Source organism: Vipera ursinii (assembly GCF_947247035.1).
Source record: "Vipera ursinii genome assembly, chromosome: 3".
Classification (NCBI taxonomy): domain Eukaryota; kingdom Metazoa; phylum Chordata; class Lepidosauria; order Squamata; family Viperidae; genus Vipera; species Vipera ursinii.
In genome coordinates this window covers 174,505,639-174,516,479 of record NC_139516.1, presented here as the reverse complement: position 1 = coordinate 174,516,479, position 10,841 = coordinate 174,505,639, and positions in this window count along the sequence as shown.

The window sequence follows — 10,841 nt, the reverse complement described above, 5'->3', positions numbered from 1 at the left end:
CGTTTGCCCGTAGGTAGCACTCGAGCTGCCCCACGAAGGCTTCCCACTCCTCTGGGCGGTTGCTATGGAAAAGGAGATACTGACCCAGTTGTGCCATTCCGCCGTCTCGGTCGTCCTGCGTCTTGGTCCGGGGCTGCCGATTGGATTCCGTCCGCAGCTAGTGTTGTCCGGTGCAGAATCCCACCTTCGTCGCCAGTGCAATGCCATGTGGTTGAACAGAGAGACGGACACTTGAGCTGGGTAGTATTTCTTTATTGAGTCAGAAATGAAGCTGGAGCAAAGGGGTTATCTGGCGTCTCTTTATACCTGCCCAGGTGAATGGTGACCAATGGATTTAAACCTGGGCTTCCCGCCAGTGCAGGTGGCCAATGGATTTAAACCCTGGCTTCCCGCCAGAGCTGACCATCCCCTGGGGCTGTCAATGACTCGCTCTATTCAGGCTTTCCCGCCAAAGCGGTTATAGCCTGGAGCTGTCCAGCCCCCTGCTGTGCTGACATTTCCATGTATGCTTTAAAGGCATACACTACAACCATGTATACAAGAAAATAATCAGCCACAATGGGCTGCCTTTCCATTCATTTAGAAGTTAGTGTCCAATATGCTCTTTCTATGAGAATATACATTCCAGCATCTTCAAACCCCACTCCTCCAAATAAAAAACTTAGTTATACATGTCCATTAACATGCTCTTTTATATGACTTAAAGTGAAGGGAAGGGAAAGGCATTAAGATTAGAACATTAAAAATGGAATGTTAAGAAGAAATGGAATGTTAATGTACAAATATTAACATTTTTATGTATATGTTCTCTTTTTCTTTCTTCTATCAGAATCGCCATTGTTGAAAATTAAGAGTTGTTTCAACAGCACTGTGCTGCCACAACTGTTGATTAAACCATATTATTGTTCTGATCAAGGTTAGGTTTCTAAAGTAAAACAATCTGAGATTTTATAAAGCCCACTTGTCAAAAGAGACTGATAGAAAAAGTGCATTTTTCACACACTCCTCAATCGAGCCTATTAGCAGTCCAACTCTCACCGTTGTTGTTTTTTTGTACTGTGTGTATACTTTGTGCATTATGTATGAAACAGAATTTGTATATGTATCTTTCATTTACTTGATTCAACAACTATACTGTTTCTTTACTTGGATATCCAAAGCAGGCCCTAAGTGGCAGGCTTTTTCTGCTATATGCTCACATTGTGGAAACTTCTCCTTCCTTAGATGAGGATGTCCACATCCCTGTTGAGATTCTGGGGGTCCCAAGACCTGGTTATGTCAGGACCCCAGAGAATGGATGAATTAGTGAGGTGGCTCTGCTACTTTTAATATCTCTTCAATTATTATGTTTCTCTTTGTAATTTATTTTCCATCAAATTCTGATAAGATAGCTTCTCAAGTATTTATCATTAAGATAAACTCCCCAATTTTTATCCACTTTCATGTGGGTACTTTCAAAGAAGGTGTCTAAACTGAGTAACTTTTAATGCATTTACACACAATTATTAAGAACTTCAAATAAATATCATAGATATTTTTCTCCCTAAAAATTACAAAACTGAATTCTGACTTCTGTAGCTTAATATTTTACTACCTTAGGCCATCTGCTGTAAGTTGTGTACTGTCCATTTCATCCATGATTTAATAAGATTTTATTTGTAAAGAAAAGTCTACTCATTCTATAGCTTCATTATTTCTTCTTTTCCCCTCCAGAAAAAGGCAATACTTGCAACAGTTCAGTAATTCACAGAAGACAAATTATTTTTCAGCATGGATCCTATTTTAACTACTGAATTTATTAATGTTAAATAGATTTTTTTCTACAAAACTTTTAACTAGAAAATATAAAACTCATGCCAAAGTAATTATTTATATAAGATATATGATGAATGGAAAAAAGAGATGGGGCTTCCATCTCAGTTCCTTGTAGACATCTTTGTTTCAACCATAATGCTTCTTGCCAATGAGTACATAAAAGACTCAGTCTTAGAACAAATATAGATGTAATTAGCAATGGGAGATCACAATTCCTCCAAAGCTGAAGCAAGCATGTTAGCCAGGGGTAAAAGATGATCAATGCATAATTGTAAGGTCAAGAAATAATAAAGTAAAATATCCAAAATATCAATAACCAGTTAGTATTAACTACATTTTACTTACTTATACATTTTTAAATAACATCTTTATAATATATGACCTAGAATTTAAGTGTGTGTGTGTGTGTGTGTGTGTGTGTGTGTGTGTGTGTACATTATCTGTCAAGAAATTAACTATAGTTCCAAGAATGGAAGTGGCCCACACAAATAATTATCAGGAAATGCCTCCCTCCCTGTAACTATATTTCCATTGAGAATTACATGTTGAGTGCAATTGGTCAGCCAGTCACGAATTCATCTGGTGGTGAAGTTGTCTATCCCACATTTTTCATTCTTACTAAGATGTAGGTTGTGGTCTATCAAAATATACAGCTGCAGACAGGCAACTATCTTGTAAAGAGGTTCCTGGCTGCAAAAAAAAAACCCACAGAATTACTGAGCTTGTTCCAAGAAATTCAAGATAAAATTTTTAAAAACAGTTATGTACCTGAGCATTTTTATATCACCATTCAGAGATAACAATTTTCTTTTTGTCTCAAGACTCTTCCAGAGTGTTGGGAACTGCAAAAGGTAAAAGGCTGCTGGGAAAATGAAACAATCCTGTTCCTCTTCGTAACCTCAATTCCTAGCTATTATCTTTATTTTTAAGAGGAAAGGATTTATAATGGATCTCCCTGCCTACAAGATCCCAAGCCTTATCTAGCAAGGATGAAACTTGTATCCCTGCATTTTATCTTGCCATTAGATTGGGGTGGGGGGGGAATGTTACTTTCAAGTGGGTTAAATGGAGAAATGAAACCTCTTAGATTCAGCTGAAGACAGTGGGAGCCTGAAGCCTTGTTAATGACACCAGAACAGATGTGGATTTGAAGCAGATGGTTCCCATAACAAAGCGAACTTGTTGATATGAATTACATAAGACATTGGGGGTTTGACTGGGGAAATTATTGTTTCAGTCTATGAATTGGTGTTGGAACCTCAGTTAGTTTTACTTTTGACAAAACCATGTAATATATTCAATAAACAGTAAGGTTTTCAGAAACAGAATAAACCTGGAGTTTTATTTGGATTCTCAAGTTGAATGTTGACAATATCTCTGTCAGCATGAAAGTTCATCGGAAGAGAAACGTGTTTGGCTGTCAGTGAATTTCAAGCAGGAGCTTGCCTGTTCATTCACCATAGGTAACTTAGTAGACTATCCCAAATGCCATAATTCTCACAATGTTTTTGAACAAAGGGGCTGTTTCTTTCTCTATTTCTGTATGAATAGAATATGTATCAAAGAATGAATATGTATCAAAGAATTTGTAATACAGAATTTTAAAAATAAATTTTGAGGATGTTTATATTGTAATTCAAGTATGGCAATCTACATAACCAGAATGACTATTTGTGATAAAATAAATATTATTCCTTCTTACCAACTTACCAAACAAGTTTCAGAACTCCTTCCATGTTTTAGCTGAATATTTCATGCCCATAGCCAACCTAATTGCCTGCCACTCAGCTTGCAGTGGATATGTTCTAAGGACAATCTGCTTCTTAGTTTATATGAGGCTGTTATTGTGCTTGTCTCCCTACTATTCAAACTTGGAGATTTAACAGAAGAGCTGGAATTATTCATGTTGCCAATTTGTAACTGACTCACTACATTTCAGTGAAATAATTGCCTTTTTTGTATAGAGAAGGACATAATGTCCTACAATGGATCACAGTAACGTAAAAATTTCCACATACTTACCCAATTGCATTATAATCTCTCAAATTCTTTTCAGGCTAGATACATAATTACTGTATTGCCTAAATGAAATCTTTTAAATGAACCACTTCACCTTTTTCCCTTGTCTTCCTCCCTTCCTCCCTTCTCAAGGCCTATAAGTACTACTTAATGAACATAATATACAGAGCTAAACAATCTTCCACTAACCTATTTCTATATTTTAGAAAATCACTTCCAATGGTAATGGAGAATTTCTCAGTGACTGTTTTTCCCTTTCTATCCTGTTATTTGTGCATTATCATGAGAACATTAATCCTTGGTGCTATGACGGAAATAAAAATACGGTAATAAAAGCATTTTGATAGCATACCATGCTGTTATTTTGTCAGTGTTTATCTTGTCATAAGCCATATGACAGTAAATTTCAGAATGTCATTGATATTCTACATACAGCTAGACCTAATGAGGCTCAGAGTGGTAAAATGTAACTTGAAAGTTAGGAAATAAACCCAGAATTTTCTACAATGCCATCTTTTATACATTTTTAACGATTGTCTGAAATCATTGGATGATGTTTGAATTCAGATATTATATTTGTTTTAAAAAGTGATTTTTAATTGTTTGAAAATGACTCTGTCTTTATTATTTTCTTTGAGAAAAGAAGAAAAATTACTGTCCATCCTTTTATCACTGTTTAACTCTTTTGCCTTTTTTCCCCATTACTTTAACTAGAGAACATTCTACTTCATAGCCTGCAGAATTTTTTGTTACTCTTAAGAAACCTAACTGCAATCAAGATAATAGTTAACAGGTTTTAATGTGCCCTCAGATGCCTGCAATAATTACCTCTGGACCTTGGTATACATAACAAAATCTAGAATTCATCTGAATACATATTCTTAGCCTAAATTCTTAGTTTGGGAGGAGGCTTTGTGGTATCCGAAGCAGAACATGCAGATTCAGTCAAAGTTTTGTTCCATACAGTATCAACCTTGTGAACTCTTAAACTTCCTCTTTCCACTATGTATTCAAGATGGACAGTAATTGATATTTATATATATTTATATGTAAGGGTGTAGATGTATACATATGCATGTATATAGCATATCTATATGTGTGTTGTGTAAGTGTACACTTTTGAGAGCAGGCAACAGAATTTCATTTTTAATGTGTGCCAGTGTGCCTACAGTAAAAAATGACAATAAAGGATATATTTTCTTAAAATGAAATAAGAGCAGCTTCCATTAAGCTAAAGTCTGTATATGTATATGTGTATACACATGTGTTATATGCATATATGTATGTATGTGAGCATATGTATGTCTGTGTTGTATATATGTTACCCCTGCATAGTGTTTTCATAACTGGCTTTGTTTTCCCACCTTGCTACTTTCAGCCCTAATTTCAATATTGACATTAATTGCCTTTTTATGTTTCAAGCATGTTGCTGAATAGGAATTACTTCGGATGCAATTCTAAATTAGGAATAAGCTTCATGGAATTCAATATGACTTCTGCTAAGATTGCACTTTTAAATGTTCTTGATGAGCCTGTTACAAATGGAGGAAAAGAGGGAGGAATGGAAGGAAAGGGTTGTTGTTTTCAAGAAGTGCAGCCTGTGCTATTTGTATATATTCATTCTGGTTCCTTTTTGTGGATTGAATGAACAGTCATTATTCTACTAAGTGCAAAAAGATGTTTTATAGTAAGAAAGATATGAAGTTATAAGGACACCTTGGGTCAAATTCTTTTTGTCTCCTTTCCTAGGTCATTTTTCTTATTGCTGCAGCCAATGCTAATTTGCTTGACCTCCAGCATTGGTTATAACCCATCTTCATAGCTGCTCAGGAAATGAAACCAAGAAGAATAACAATTTCTTGCTTGCCTGCTTGAAAATTGTGGCAGACAGACAATATAATCAATGTGGAACGTTGAGGCCCCTATGGAGATATACTAAGCTGGAGGTGGGTTGCATTGACAGAGAAGGCACCAGTCCCACTCCGCACAAGCCCTTGGTTTTTTTAGCCTGTATTTAACTTTTTGCATTTAAACATGATTTTATATTTGTAATTGTTTTTATGTTTATATTTTTATTGCATTGGAAGCTGCCCAAGGTGGCTTACATATAATTTGAACAATAAATAAATAATAAATAAAAGTAACAAGGCCAGAAGCATCAGACATTGAAAATGACCCCTTACTGCAGGGGTGTCAAACTCACAACATCAGGTGATGTGTCACGACATATCACAACTTTTTTTGCCATTGCTAGCAATGGGGTGGGTGCGGTTTTGCTATGATGCATCCGGCCCAAGGGCCGGCAGTTTGATACCCCTGCCTTACTGTGTATAACCTTGGTAGGTATCCAAAGTGCCAGCTTCTGACTTTAGTTCTGACAAGACTAGTATTTCTTAAGACAGCAGAAAGTTTTGAAGAGCTGAAATCTTCTGAAGCTTTTTCACAAAGCAAAACGCCCCCAAGTGCTTCTAAAAGTAAAAATGGTGTTTGCTTCTCCTTTAAGGATTGTGCCACAGTGTTGTGTCACCCTATAGAACTAAGGTGGTGCAGTGATTAGAATGCAGCTCTTCAGGCTACTTCTGCTGACTCCCAGCTGCCAGCAGTTTGCCAGTTCGAGTCTCACTGGCTCAAGGTTGACTCAGGCTTCCGTCCTTCCAAGGTAGGTAAAATGAGGACCCAGATTGTTAAACTGCTTAGAGAGGGCTGTAAAGCACTATGAAGCAGTATATAAGTCTAAGTAGTATTGCTACGGTACTAATGCTTTGCAACTCTCTAGGATTTCAATGGTGTGTGGTTTTCTTCTTGATGTCAAGATGTTATGACTACAGCGATAAAATGTGCAACAGAACTGTATGACATAGAGCCACATAATATTGTGTAAAAAATGAAACAGTCTTTATTTTATTCCTCTTACATTTATTTATTGATCTACTCTCTTAATTATTAAAGAGAAACGGGCATATTTGATTTGAAAATTCCTGCTGTGGCTCATCAGCCTTCATAAGGAAGACAATCATTTAAAGTCTTTCCAATCTTCAATTCTTTAACAGTAATTCAACCCTTAGAAAAAGAAGATAATATTAAGATTTCTCTTTTGAAGAAAATGAAAAAGAGAATTACTTTGGATCTCCAGCTTAAATATAAATAAAAAAATTAAATTGCTGTGAAACAAACCAAAAGATGTCCACTACATGAAGCCTGATGCAAAAAAATATTAATTATTCACTCTGCACATGAGACAGCAAATCACATTAGTTATGAACGCAATTGGAATCACTTATCTATTTAAGATTTGCAATGTTCTTTAATAACAATAATTCTTCAGTATTACATTTCTCAAATCAGTGGAGCACTTTTTATTACCTTTTTTTTGTATGAATGTTGATTATGAAAAGGTTTCTCTATAGTATTAAAACTCCAGATTACAAATTGTTATCACTGAGAATTCATTTATTTGATTATAATAAAGCTATTATTATAATTTCTTTTGTTCCCTTTGGAACTGCATTTTTATTTCTTAGATATAGGAGTTTTGATATAGGAGACTAGCAGACAAATCAAAGATTCCAGCCGGTTTTTTAATTGTTTCGTATTCTACTCAATGGTATAGCTTTAAGAATTTCCTGAAGTAAATCTTTCATCTATGAATTAATATTCAAGGAACCAGAATAAATGTAATTACGTCACTAAGTCTGACTGATGACAATAGAATGGCTCACTGTAGTAATTGGCACCATTGCACTCTATCTAGCTTGAAACAACATATTGTTATATAGTATAGCTATGCATCATAATATGTATGATGCATCAGTTGCAAGCTGATTAAAATCCCAGTTTATTCTGTAATTTCATTGTTTATGCTTTTCAACAAGGTTTTAAATTGTGGTCTATCCACAACTATAACTCTGTTAACTTTTTGCTTTATTCAAAGTAATTTATTTTATGGTTTACTTTAAACCTTTTCCTTTTGAAAATTGTGGCTTTTAATTTGCTTACATACTGTTCACTCCCCACCATCTGAATTTAGGCTTGAAATAATTAATATTTACATATATTATCTCAAGATTTTGTTATTATGATAACTAAAATAAGGACTATTTGTTTCTGAGAAATATGCTTCAGTGTGACATTTAGATCAGCTGAATTATAAAATATACAATTATTTTATTTTTTTCCTTTAAGCATCAAATGAGCATTATATAATTTGAGAGTATTGTAGATTAAATTTTACAATCTAAAGCAAGCATTATCTTTTAACCATTATGATTGTTCCATTCCATTTCAGATAAGGTTAATGCTGGCTGACCCTTTTTAATTATTCTGGCTTTTGTAAAGGAACATTTGGCTGGGAAACAGATTCCAGGTTCCTTTCTGTAGATTGCAGTTTATTGCTTGATTAGAACCCACTTAGACCACAAAAGTATTTCTTATTTATTAGAAGTTTGTTTATGTAGAAAACTATCCAACTATCATTTCTTTGTTTCATGAAAACCTAGCCAGAGCTATTAATCTGTGGGTCAGTAGCTTATGTAACCTTAGGAAATCATAGTAGTTGCAAAATTCATGGTTAGGTTAAGTATGGGAAAGCAAATATGCAAATTAATGCAGGCACTGGTACCTATCCATAATCTTCAAGTACCTCATTTTAAGTACTTCAATTCAACTCAATTTGTTTAATTACAAGATATGGGAGCCCATCAGAGAATTGTCAGGCTGCAGACATAACTGGGAAATCATAAAAACACCACAGAAGAAGCCCAAAGCATAGCACTTCTGCTAAGATAGCTACATGGATCTGTCTAGGTTGTTTCCAAACGTTGAGCTGCAAAGGATTCATCTTATTTATACAGATAGTCACCTTTTAGAGCAATGAGTTTAACTTGCTCTTAGCATTAGATGGGACTATTGATTGTATGATTGTAAGTGTAATAATGAAAAGAATTTTATAATCATCTTTAATTCTCAATATAGTAGAAGAAAATCATTTCAAGAAAATGAAAATGAAAGAATTCTTATAACCATAGAATTCTATTGCAAGAAAGTGTTGTAGTTTTGCACTTTTTCAATATTTAATTATGTTTACTATTTAAACAGTTGTTACTGTTAGAATTTTACAGGAGTTGAGGAGATTCTGTCTACTTCCACAGCAGTTTCACAGAAACTAGCCAATAATTGCCTGAACGCTCAGAAAAATGTGTATTACATTATAAAAGTCCATCACACTCTCTCACACACACAGTTGTACTGTTCACTGTTCAAAATATTTAGCAAATGATTACTCCAGTGAGTTTGAAAATCATCCCTCCAGTTCTAACATCACAAAAATTATGTGTTAAAAGTTTTGTTTCATTATTTTAAACTCTTAGGTTATCAAAACTGAACTTCCAATAGCGATTTCTAATAAAACATTTCTAAACATTTACTTCCTTGTTGATGGAAATGCAAATCATTTGCATTCTACAGAAACCTTCATATTTCCTTTGTGCTCATGTTATACAGTATTCTAAGCATCTTCCAGACACAAGAATGTATTTTAATAGGATGCTTACAAAACTATTACTGTAAGCTAAGTAATGAAAGAAAGCTCATTGTCTATTTGCCAGAGGTCCTTTGCATTTTTGCTTTCTCATTTTTCATTCCTTTGCAAAATGCAAAAAAGTACCCTAATTTATCTGAATAATTGACTTACATGACAATGGAAATGAAACAAAATTAATTTCTTTTCTGTAAAAAATTATTTGAAAAACAAAAACCTGTGACCTAGTTTTGTTCTGGACTGAAAATCAGATTTTCCTGTGGATTTTTTTTTCTTGGATAATTTATTTTAGGTTAAATTGTAGCAGTTATGTTTTTTAAAAAACAATATGACATTATGCACTATAGAAATGAAAGGCTGAATGCAATCCATGCTAAATTTATTAAATACAGCTAGTGATTATGACTTATTTTGTCAATGTATTTACAAACCTCTACACTGATAAACTAAGCAAAAAGCTGGCAATTTGCAAAGTCAATGAAGACAAATTTGCAATCATTGGAAGATAAAAGGGACAAAATTCTATGACTATTATCAGAGTATCTAACAAAGGCTTATATGAGCCAGTTGCCTAATTCACCACAGGACAATGTTTAGTTTTCCTATAAATACAGATGTAGATTTAAGGATTTATCTAGCTGTCATTCATCCACCTTACCACAAATTCAGATTGTACTCTAAATCATGTACCGGTAGTTCCAGCCCTGGCATCTCTGATTACTTTGAGACCATCAGTCCATCTTTTCCAGCATTTCAGTCTAGTAGATACAAACAGAAACCTTATTCAGCTTGTTTTCTGCCATCCTGGTTTATAATTGACCTAAAGCTTCACTTTCTAGAGTATGGACTACACAGTGACACAGCCATACCCTCAGATCACAATTATAATGGCCAAACATGTTGTGCTTATTGAGGTATGATTTTCAGTCAACATCAGTGTTGAATAAACTTTCCTTGCTGTTAAAAAGTCTGCCTTTGAAAATCTGCTGCAAGGCAATGAGTGCCCTCTAGTGTACAAAACTGGCTGAAAAAAGTTACAGGGAAGATTAAATGCAATGTTGAAATTCAAGGAATGCTCAAGGTGCGTTTTGCTTTCTTCTGGGTTCTTACTCTGTAAACAAAAGATGAAAGAGCGACAACAAGAGGGAAAATTATAATACGGATAAGGGAAATGTGTTACAAAAATTTAAAATAGACAATGTCTTGTGGTAATCATTTGTGGGATCACAGAAACATATTAAGTTATTACATCAAAAATAGAAGGTTTTCTGGACCATTTGCAATTTGCAAACAATAGTAACAAGACAATATCTCTTTCCTAATATGAATGAAGTAAAAAAAAAAGGTCTAGGATAGCCAGAAGTGGATTTTCATCTGGACCAACTATGAGTTGCTAGGATTACTATAAGGATTACTTTAAGAATCTTGGAATCATCAAATCTCAATATTCTATTTTAAAAACTATAAAACA